This window comes from Gossypium hirsutum, chromosome D01, assembly GCF_007990345.1.
Source record: "Gossypium hirsutum isolate 1008001.06 chromosome D01, Gossypium_hirsutum_v2.1, whole genome shotgun sequence".
NCBI classification, from domain to species: Eukaryota; Viridiplantae; Streptophyta; class Magnoliopsida; order Malvales; family Malvaceae; genus Gossypium; species Gossypium hirsutum.
Window position 1 is genome coordinate 50,980,608 of NC_053437.1, and position 10,510 is coordinate 50,991,117.

At 36.1% G+C, this 10,510-nt stretch overlaps 1 non-coding gene across 1 annotated transcript; it reads right to left on the bottom strand.

The window, feature by feature from the left end:
- Positions 1-1,107: 1,107 nt before the first annotated feature.
- LOC121214177 (small nucleolar RNA R71) lies at positions 1,108-1,214 on the bottom strand. Its single transcript, XR_005909763.1, has one exon. It is a non-coding gene; the product is annotated as a small nucleolar RNA R71 (small nucleolar RNA).
- Between the last annotated feature and the right edge of the window lie 9,296 nt (positions 1,215-10,510).

Consider the following 10,510-nt stretch of genomic DNA (forward strand, 5'->3'; position numbering starts at 1 on the left):
AGAGATTTCAATTAATCAACCTAGAGTCAGTTGTTCTTAATTTCGAAAGGGATATTAATATAATTTAGAGATTTCTAAGGATCAAGACACAAGTGAATAAATTGTTTAATTCAAATTCAGAATAATAGGTGAAGTGGATTATTTCCTGGGTATTGTCTTTCTCATTGGTTATCCTTGATTACTTTCCCATTTCATTCTCTGTTGCGTTCGTAGTTAAATTAGATTAGTAAATTTAGATTAAAAACTATCACTTCAATTTATTAGCTAAATAATAGAAAAATGGTAATTACTAGTACTTTTAGTCCTCATGGATACGATATTCCCTACTCACCATAGCTTTACTATTGTTCGATAGGTGCGCTTGCCTTTGTCGTAATTATAGTTTGTTTAGTGACTATCAAGTTTTTGGCATCGTTGCCGGGGACTAAAATATTAGGAACACTATATTTTTATTAATTTAGTCATTTATTTTTATTGCATTTTATTTTTGTTTTTAGTTTAATTTTTGTTTTATTTGCTTCTGGCAGGTTCCTTTAGTTTATTACTAGAAGAAATCTGTCGGGACCACTATTATTTGACAACAAAATTGAAAGTACAGCTTGTAAAAATTATAGAGAAGCAAGGTAGAGTCGACAAAGTATAGTAGACAAGCAAAAGGACGTTATTATTATTGAGGAGATAGGTGATAATCAGAATAACTAGTTACCTCTTGCAGTTGCGGCAAATCCAGATCCTGCTCCTCGTACTATGTATGATTATGCCAAGCCCACTCTAACTGGGGCTGAATCGAGTATTGTGAGACCCACCATTGTTGCGAATAATTTTTAACTGAAGCCGAACACTATTCAGATGATACAACAATTTGTTCAGTTTGATGGTTTGTAAGACGAAGATCCAAATACTCATTTGGCTAATTTTCTGGAAGTATGTGATACTTTCAAGATAAATGGTGTGTCTGAAGACGGCATTCACCTACGGTTGTTCCTTTTCTCATTGAGGAACAAAGACAAACAATGGTTAAATTCTTTACCTTGAGGTTCCATTACCACATGGGATCAAATGACTGAAAAATTCCTACTTAAGTACTTTCCACCGGCTAATACAGCCAAGTTAAGGAATGATATCTCTTCCTTCATTCAGATCGACTTAGAAACCCTATATGATGCATAGGAGAGGTATAAGGATTTATTGAGAAGGTGCCCTTACCATGGGTTACCTTTATGGCTTCAGGTTCAAACCTTCTACAATGGTTTGAACCCCTCAACTAGGCAGTTGATCGATGCAGCAACTGGTGGTACACTTAACAATAAAACACCTGAAACGGCTTATGAATTTATAAAGGAGATGCCATTGAATAATTATCAGTGGCAAGTCATGAGAACGGAGCCGATGAAAGCAGCTGGTGTTTTTTACTTAGATGCGGTCACCATTTTATCGAATCAGGTAGAAATTTTAAATAAAAAGAAATTGAAGGTTTATATGGTTCTACGCATGAACATGTGGTGATGCAGTACGATACGAATGGAGGATGAATGAACAATCTAGAATATTTACCCTACAGTCCTAATACAGAGAACGAGCAAATCAACTATATGGGTAATAATTCTAGGCCTCAAAATAATCCTTACGGTAACACCTATAATGCAGGTTGGAGGAACCATCCTAATTTCTCTTGGGGTGGTCAAGGAAATCAGAGAGCACAACCCCTTCCAAGCTTCCAACAACAACCTTACCAGCAAGAGAAGAAGCCAAACCTTGAGGAGATGTTGACGAAGTTTATCTCAGGGTCAGAAACCTGCTTTCAAAACACTAAATCAACGCTTAAAAATTAGCAAGCATCGATTTAAGGGCTCGAGAACCAAATCGGTCAACTTGCTAAACTAATCTCAAAACGACCACAAGGTAGCTTGCCTAGCAATACCGAAACTAACCCAAGAGAGCAGCTTCATGCAATTACTATACGAGATGAAGAAGGGTTAGTTGAATGTGAACTAGAACCGAAACAAGAAATTATGGTAAGTAATGGTAAGGATGAGGTAAGCCACAATGAGCAAAAGTCGATTGGTAAGGAATATCAACCTCGAGTTCCATATCCAAATGCAACAAAGAAAGACCACACAAATGAACAATTTGGTAAATTTCTTAAACTTTTGAAAAAATTACATATTAACTTACCGTTTATTGAAGCTCTTTCGCAGATGCCCAATTCCATTAAATTTTTCAATGAGCTTTTGGAAAACAAATGGAAGTTAGATGATTTGTCGCATGTGGAGCTAAGCGCAAGTTGCTCGGCCATATTGCAAAATAAACTACCCAACAAATTGAAAGATTCAGGGAGTTTTACTATTCCTTGTCTAATTTGTAGTTTAAATGTTAATAATGCTTTGGCTGATTTAGGGGCTAGTATTAATGTCATGCCCTATAAAATGTTTAAGCAATTATGTCCTGTGAAACCCAAACAAACTAGAATGAGTATTCAATTAGTAGACAGAACCATTAGATTTCCTAGGGGCATTATTGAAGACGTACTTGTGAAAATTGATATTCATATTCCTAGTTGATTTTGTTGTTTTAGACATGAATGAGGATAGTGACATACCTTTAATTTTAGGACGACCCTTTTTAGCAACTGCCAGAACTATTATTGATGTTGGTACAGATGAATTAATACTTCATGTAGGTAATGACACGATTACACTCCAAGCTCGTGATTCTATTAAGACATCTAGTGATCAAGATGATTATACGAGTTCTGTTAATATGAGTAACCTCATGGCTCCAACTTCTTTGCAAGAAATCCCTCAAAAAAATGTAATTAAGCCACGTTCTAGTCCATGTGACAGAAACAAAATAACTCATGAAGAACAAATGCTACAGATCGATGAACTAGACGAATGGTGGACACGTGTAAAAAAAAACTAAGAATACACGATGCAGAACCAAAACGATGCCATGATGAGCATGTGGATGGAACAAACCCATTTAAGGTTGGAGACAAGGTACTTCTAGATAAAATAGATCCACGTATTGTCACACAGAGCTTAATGCAAACGGAGCAACTCCTTTTATGGTACTAAATGTCTTCCCATACGGTACAATCAAGGTAACTCATTCTGAATTAGGCACATTTAAGGTAAATAATACTCGAATGAAACCTTATCTTGGTAATAGAATTGATAGCGACAAAGAGGAGTTTCGACTCCGGGAACCACCGTGACCGTGCGAATACAAGGAAGTCGAGCTTAGACTTTAAATTAGCACTTCTCGAGAAGCAACCTGAGTGTTAACACTTCTAATCTTTTTTGACCCACACGGCCTAGACACACGAGCGTATCCCAGGCCGTGTGCACAAAAAGGGATTCGACAGTGAGTTACACAGCCTGGACACACGGACGTGTCTTTGGCTATTTGGATCCTGGAACTTAATTTTTTCAAAAATCGGCAGAGACATGGCTTAAAAAAGGTCCACACGGGCATGTGACACGACTGTATGGACCACAAGGCCTAGACACACGGGCATGTCCTAGGCCGTGTGAAACCTGGAGCTATTTTTTTATTTTAAATTCAAGTTAGAGAGTTACATGGGCAAGGCACACGGCCGTGTGTGAGACACAGCTGAGCCACACGAGTGTGTGGAAGTTCACACAGGCATGGGAGAAGCGAAGGAAGTTACACATGGCGATGCGACACAACAGTGTGCGCCACACGGCCTAGACACACGGGTGTGTCCGAGGCCATATGAAGACTAGACTAGTATTTTTAAATCACAAACGAGCTGGAGAGAACCACACGGATGTGTGGCCCAACACACGACTGTGTCGCTCTTTTTAAAGCAAACCTTAATTTATTTTTTCTAAGTTTGTCTTCTTCCTCCCCTCTTCAACCCTAGCCGCTGACTTCCCTTGACCCAAACCCACTCCCTTTCGGCCACCGTCATCGTTTGTTCCACTCCCTCTCTCAGCCTTCTCCTTCCTTCACTTAACCTGACCCCCTTCTTCTTTCTTTTTTCCCTTCTTCCATTTCCTCCACACTACCACGTAGCCACCATCAAACGATGCACGAACCACCCCCTCTCATCCCCCTTTTTCCTTCCCTTGCTTCATTGTCCCTCTCCCTCACCCAAGTCGTCCACCTCGTCTCCCCGCTCCACCACACATCCCCTCTCCTTTCCCTACCTTTTCCTTCCCCTGCGCACCCCAGCCCCTTCTCCTAATCTTTCCCCTGACCTCCACAGACGCCCTCCCTTCTCCTCTCCCTCGGCTTTCTCTCGACTTCGTTGCGCGCCAGTCTTACACCCCGACCACCATGCACGCCCTTCATTCTGACCATCGCTCCTACCGCCATCGATCCTCCCTAATTTTTCCATTTTTAATTCTTTATTTTATTTTATTTTACTTTATTTTTCTTCTTATTATTTTTTGTTTCTGATTTTTTATTTATTCTAATTCAAATTGTTATTTTCTTTAGTTTCTTTCTTAGTTTATTCTATTTGATTATTCTGCGTCTTTTTGTGTTTTTTTATATAATTTGCTTATATTTTTCATCATGCTCCCTTAAATTTGTGTTTTTATATTGGTTATTGCTTTTATGTCTAATATGGTTTGTCTATTTAGGTTATTATATATTTTATTATTCTTTTTATTCTTCTTACTTTTGTTATTATTTTTATTAAAAGCATGCCATGATTTGTTTTTTAGTTCTGATTTCGTTATTTTTTTAATTATTTTTCTTTATTATTTTCTTCACTTTGATTCATAATAGCTTCACTATATGGGTTTTGCATGTTTGGATCTTTGTCCATATTGTTTTAGAAATAATTTTCTATTTGGACTACTTGGATTTTACGTGCTAAACCTTTGTTTGCATAATTGGTGTTGCTTTATTTATTGATGAATTCTTTTATTTTTCAAGCATACCATGAAAAACACTCGTAGTAAGTCCAAGGTCGCCGTCCCCGCTTCGAAAAAAATGGAAGACCCTTGGTGGAACCTCCTTCTCGAGCGCCACCGCCGAGGCCCAACACCTTTATCTTCGATTTTCAGCGGGTCTTCAGGAGGACTTATTTCAGCTACTTCGAGGGTGACCACTCAACTTAAGCCAATGTATTGAGTGGGCCACTTTGGAGTAGGTCCAACTAGCTGATCTTGTTCGAGCCTTTATTGCCACAGCCCCGTAGGACCAATTTTTTTCCATCATCAAACCCAACTACGTGGAGTTGACTTTGGAGTTTTGCTCGACCTTTACTCTACAGCATGCGATGATGACTCATGACGAGCCAGGCACCATCACCTTTAGACTCGGTGGCTTGGTGCGCCATATGAGTGTCCCTGAGTTTGGCGTTGCTTCGGGACTATACACTGAGGAGTTTATGAGTGTCTCGAACTTTCTCTGCTTACATCGACACATTCACTACTCGCCAGCTAGTTGTTGGACAAATCTTACGGCGAGTATGACCCTCTATGACACGATTCGCTCGAAGGTGACTTCTCTCCCTCTAACTTTACGGTATATTCATGCCCTTTTAGCTCATACTTTGATTGGTAGGAGAGAGAGCACTAAAGTCGTTAGTACTATCGATGCTTATTTTTTATGGAGTATGGCCACCGAGCATATTTTTTATTTATCCTACTTCATCGCCCTCACTTTCCGCCATCAGACAAACCGCAATAGGAAGGGTCCTATCTATTTAGGCCCTTATGTGACTCGACTTGCTCGACACTTCAGTCTCCTCGACACACTAGAGCAGTCCTTTATGCTTACACTCACAGGCTAGTTGTCCTCACAGGAAATCTTGAGCATGACACATGATAAGGATCGGGTGGCTTCGTAGAGTAGATCCTCCTCTGTACTGATTATTTCATTCTGACTCTAAAAATTAACCCGAGAACTTCATTGTTGATATCCCTTTGCATCATTAGGATCCACCTCATCCTCCACCTTCGAGTCACCGTCCTCCTTCTGCTGCTACTTTAGCAAACCTCTCTGAACGGTTCACTCGCTTCGAGTAGCACTGCTTTCAGAGGTTCGACAGTATTGATGCTACATTGTAACAGATCTGTCAGCATCTCCATATCTCCTCCTCAGCGCCAACGACTCATGACACCGATGCTTCTGATGATGAGGACCATTGAGTCTATTTGTTTTATTTTTATTTTTATTGTTATTGTTATTTTCTTAGACTTATTCCGTTTTTATCTTTTAAACTATATTTTTATTTTGATGGTTGTCTCTAATCGAGTTTTAATCCCTTAATTTTCTTCCTATTTGTGTTTATTTTCTTATTAGTTTGCTAGGAATCGTGCTCTACATTTAGATTTGACTACAATTTCGCTTTTCACTATTCTAGGAATTTCATCCAATATTCAAGGCAGTTTCAGTTTTCTCTCTCTTTTATGTTATTCTGTTTATACTGTGATTATATATATTTGTACATTGAGGATAATGTACATCTTAAGTGTGGGGAGGTTATATATATAGTTATTAGAAAATCCCTAAATTATGTCTTGTGTTTAAGTACTTTTCTCATACTTCTACTAGAATGAATTTTTATCAATTTTTGATTTTTTTGATGTGTTTTTAGATTAATTTACCGATAATTATGTATTGGTTGTTTTAAACTTTAAGACATGAGAGAATCAAACATGATAAGTTTATTTTCAGAATTAAAAATTTTAGGTTGTTTTCCTGAATTGAGGTATTACCTTGAAGTTTTAAATTTACAATTTTGACATCAAAAACCATAATTTTTTTGTGAGATTTTGAGCTTTTAGAGCATACATTTTTCTTGCTCGGTTTTATTATTGGTTATAAGTGTGTCAATTTGATTTTTTATTCTAGAACTTGCTTCAATTATGCATATCGAGACCACAGTTTTGAGTTGATATACTAAGATGATAAAGGCACTCAAGTTTTAACCCACTCACCCCATAAAAAGCCTACTTAAATAATTAACCCTTAGTGAACCCCTCTGAGCCTAACACATCGTTTCTTGATTTAAATGTTAACCCATAACTCTCTTTTTTGCTCGTTGAGAGTTTTTCCTGTTTTATTGACTCCTTTTTTATCGAGATTTGATTTGGTTAATTGTCTAATTAACCTCCGTTGTTTAATTTGCTGAATTATTTCTTATTGTAAAAAAAAAGAAAGAAAAAAATTGAAAAAAATATTGATTATTATTTAGTTCTATGTTGATTGAGCTTGAAAAGTTGAATTAATATTTTGAGAAAAAGCTATTTTTTATGCTTGAATGGTTTTCGATTGATATAATTGTTTTTAATTTAGCATTTGTTTATTTTTCTAGTTTGGTAATTTATCAGTTCGATCTCGATTTTAACCAACTTTTTCAGCCTTTCTCCGCACCCTTAACCTATGCCCCATTATAACCTCTTAAAGACCTTTTGATTTGTGTATCATCTCATTTTATCATGGTGGAGATTTGATTTTCATGCAAGCTTATGGTAATGACTTTTCATGTTTGACTATTGAGTGCTTATTCTTGAACTTTAAACACTTTGAGTGATTTGAATGAATATTTAGTGAGGATGTCGATTCTTGTCGATTTTGAATTAAAGGTAATTACTTAGATAAGGGGAAATACCTATGTTTCCATGCTTTAAAAATGTTCGACTTGGATTGTTTGAATCTGTAGTGCTCTTTTAGTTGAATTATCAATGTATGATTATTTGTGAATTATGATGAAACATCATTGAGGAGAATTATGAATTGAGTAATATTAATTTTAATTGTGAGTTGAGGATTTTTCTTAAGGACAAGAAAACACTTAAGTGTGGGGATATTTGATAAGCTATAAAAACAACATATTTTTATCCCATTCTTAATGCATTTTTAAATGATTAATGATGTAAATTAGTGAATTTGATGTTCCTAATCCTTTAAATTCATGTTTATATAAGGAGACCATTTGGGAGTGAAAAGAACAAAAAACGAGCCAAAATTGAATGAATAGAACTATTTCCAGGATCCACACGGGCTGGCCACACGCCTATGTGCCAACCCATGTCGATATCGCTCCTTGTTTCCCAAACATGCAGAAAAAAACCCAATTGTTAGGCTTTTTGAGCACTCTAAAGTCTATAAATATAAATTAGAAGAAGATCTAAGAGAGGACTTAGAGAAGATTGAAGAAATTACTCGACGAACGCCATCAGAGCCAACTCAAAAGCGAATCTTCTTCAAGATTGAAGATCTCCTTTTAACTTCTTTTGAAGTTTTATTGAATTTATTTATGTCTTGTGGTTTTTCTGTCTTTGAGATGTTTTCATTTCAGATTATGAACTAAATTCCCTAGATACCTAAGGAAGATGAAACCAATGATGAATCTTATTATTTAATTTTTGAATTACATGATAAATACTTGATTCTTGTTCTCAATTATGTATGCTTAATTCGTGTTTTAATATTATCAGGATATTAATTCATGTTTAATGTGCTTATTTTAATGGAGCAAAAGTCCCGGTTTAAGAGTAAATCTAGCATAATTGAGTAGAGTTGCATGCAATCCTAGAAATAGGATGACATAAATCTACCGGATTAGAGTCAAATCTAATAGGGGAATCCATAGATCGAGTTAATGCGACAATAGGGGTTTTAATTAGAAAGAGATTTAAATTAATCAACCTAGATTCTGTTGTTTTTACTCTCTAAAGAGATATTAACATAATTTAGGGATTTTTACGGATCAAGACACAAGTGAATAAATCATTTAATTCATATTCAGAATAATAGGTGAAGTCTAGGTGGATTCTTTCCTGGGTATTGTCTTTCCCATTGGTTGTTCTCTATTATTTTCCCATTTCATTCTCTGTTGCGTTTGTAGCTAAATTAGATTAGTAAATTTAGATGAAAAACCATCACTTCAATTTATCAGCTAAATAATAGGTGAAGTCTAGGTGGATTCTTTCCTGGGTATTGTCTTTCTCATTGGTTGTTCTCTATTATTTTCCCATTTCACTCTCTGTTGCGTTTGTAGTTAAATTAGATTAGTAAATTTAGATGAAAAACCATCACTTCAATTTATCATCTAAATAATAGAAAAATGGTAATTACTAGTACTTTTAGTCCTCGTGGATGCAATATTCCCCACTCACCACAGCTTTACTATTATTCGATAGGTGCGCTTGCCTTTGTCGTAATTAAAGTTAGTTTAGTGACCATCAATAATATTTCCATCCCTAATACATTTATAAACATAAGGTTCATCTACACTTTACTCAAATCCAAAAGTCTTGATTGCTTGATCAAATCTTTGATGCCATGGGTGGGATGCTTGCTTAAGTTCATATACGGATCTAAGTAGTTTGCAAACTTTATGCTCATTTCCTTTAGCTATATATTCGGTGGGGTTCATCATATAGATGTTCTCTTCAATATAGTCATTCAAAAATGCTATCTTGACATCTATTTTCCGAATCTCGTAATTGAGAGCCACCGTAATGGATAACAAAGTGTGACAATCAGAGAGAAGGTTTCTTCGTAATCGATACCTTATTTCTGAGTATAACTTTTTGCTACAAGTCTGGCCTTATAAGTTTCCACCTTTCCATCTGCATTTCTTTTCTTCTTGTAGATCCACTTACACCTTATGAGTTTTATCTTTTCTAGTAAGTCTAATAGTTCCCAAACTGAGTTGGAATCTATAAAATCCACTCAACTTTCATAGCTATTCCCCAGAGCTTGGAATCAATACTTTGTATCGCTTCATCATATGTAAGTGGGTCATCATCTTCCTATTCGAAAGACTTAGTATTTAAAACACTTCCGCCAGATTGGAAAAAATCAGGCCTGCGAGAGACCTTCCCACTGTGATAAAGCATCCTATGTTGCTGATCGTTTACCAGTCTACTATTAGGAGTTGGTTTTGGAACCATTTCTATAGGGTTGTGTGTATTTCTCGAAAGTTCCTTAAGTTCTTCTTTACTTTGAGGTTTGAAGTCATTTATGTAACTTTATTCAAGGAAAGTAGCATGAGTTGGCACTATTATTATTTGCTCTTTCGGGTTTTAAAATAAACCAACCTTTGTTCCTTTTGGATATCTCAAAAACATGCACAATTCTATCCGTGAATCCAATTTTCTCACATCTTTATCCAATACGTGGGTCGGGCATCCTCAAATCCTTAAATGATTTAGACTTGGCTTTCTGTCATGCCATAATTTGTATGAAGTTTTAAATGCTGCCTTAGTTGGTACACCATTTAGAATATAACAAGCTGTTTGAAATGCATATCCTCAAAAGGAGATTAACAGTTTTGAATAACTTAATATTGAGTGAACCATGTCTAACAACAATTGATTTCTTTTATTTTCCATACCATTCTATTGTGGTGTGTCTGATGAGGTTAACTGAGATAGAATCTAATTCTCTTTGAGATGCACTAAGAACTCACCTAATAAATATTCTCCACCTCGATCAGACTGAAGTGTCTTAATGAGTAAACCTAGTTATTTATCCATTTTTAAACTAATCTCTTTAAATTTATCAAAGGTGTCAC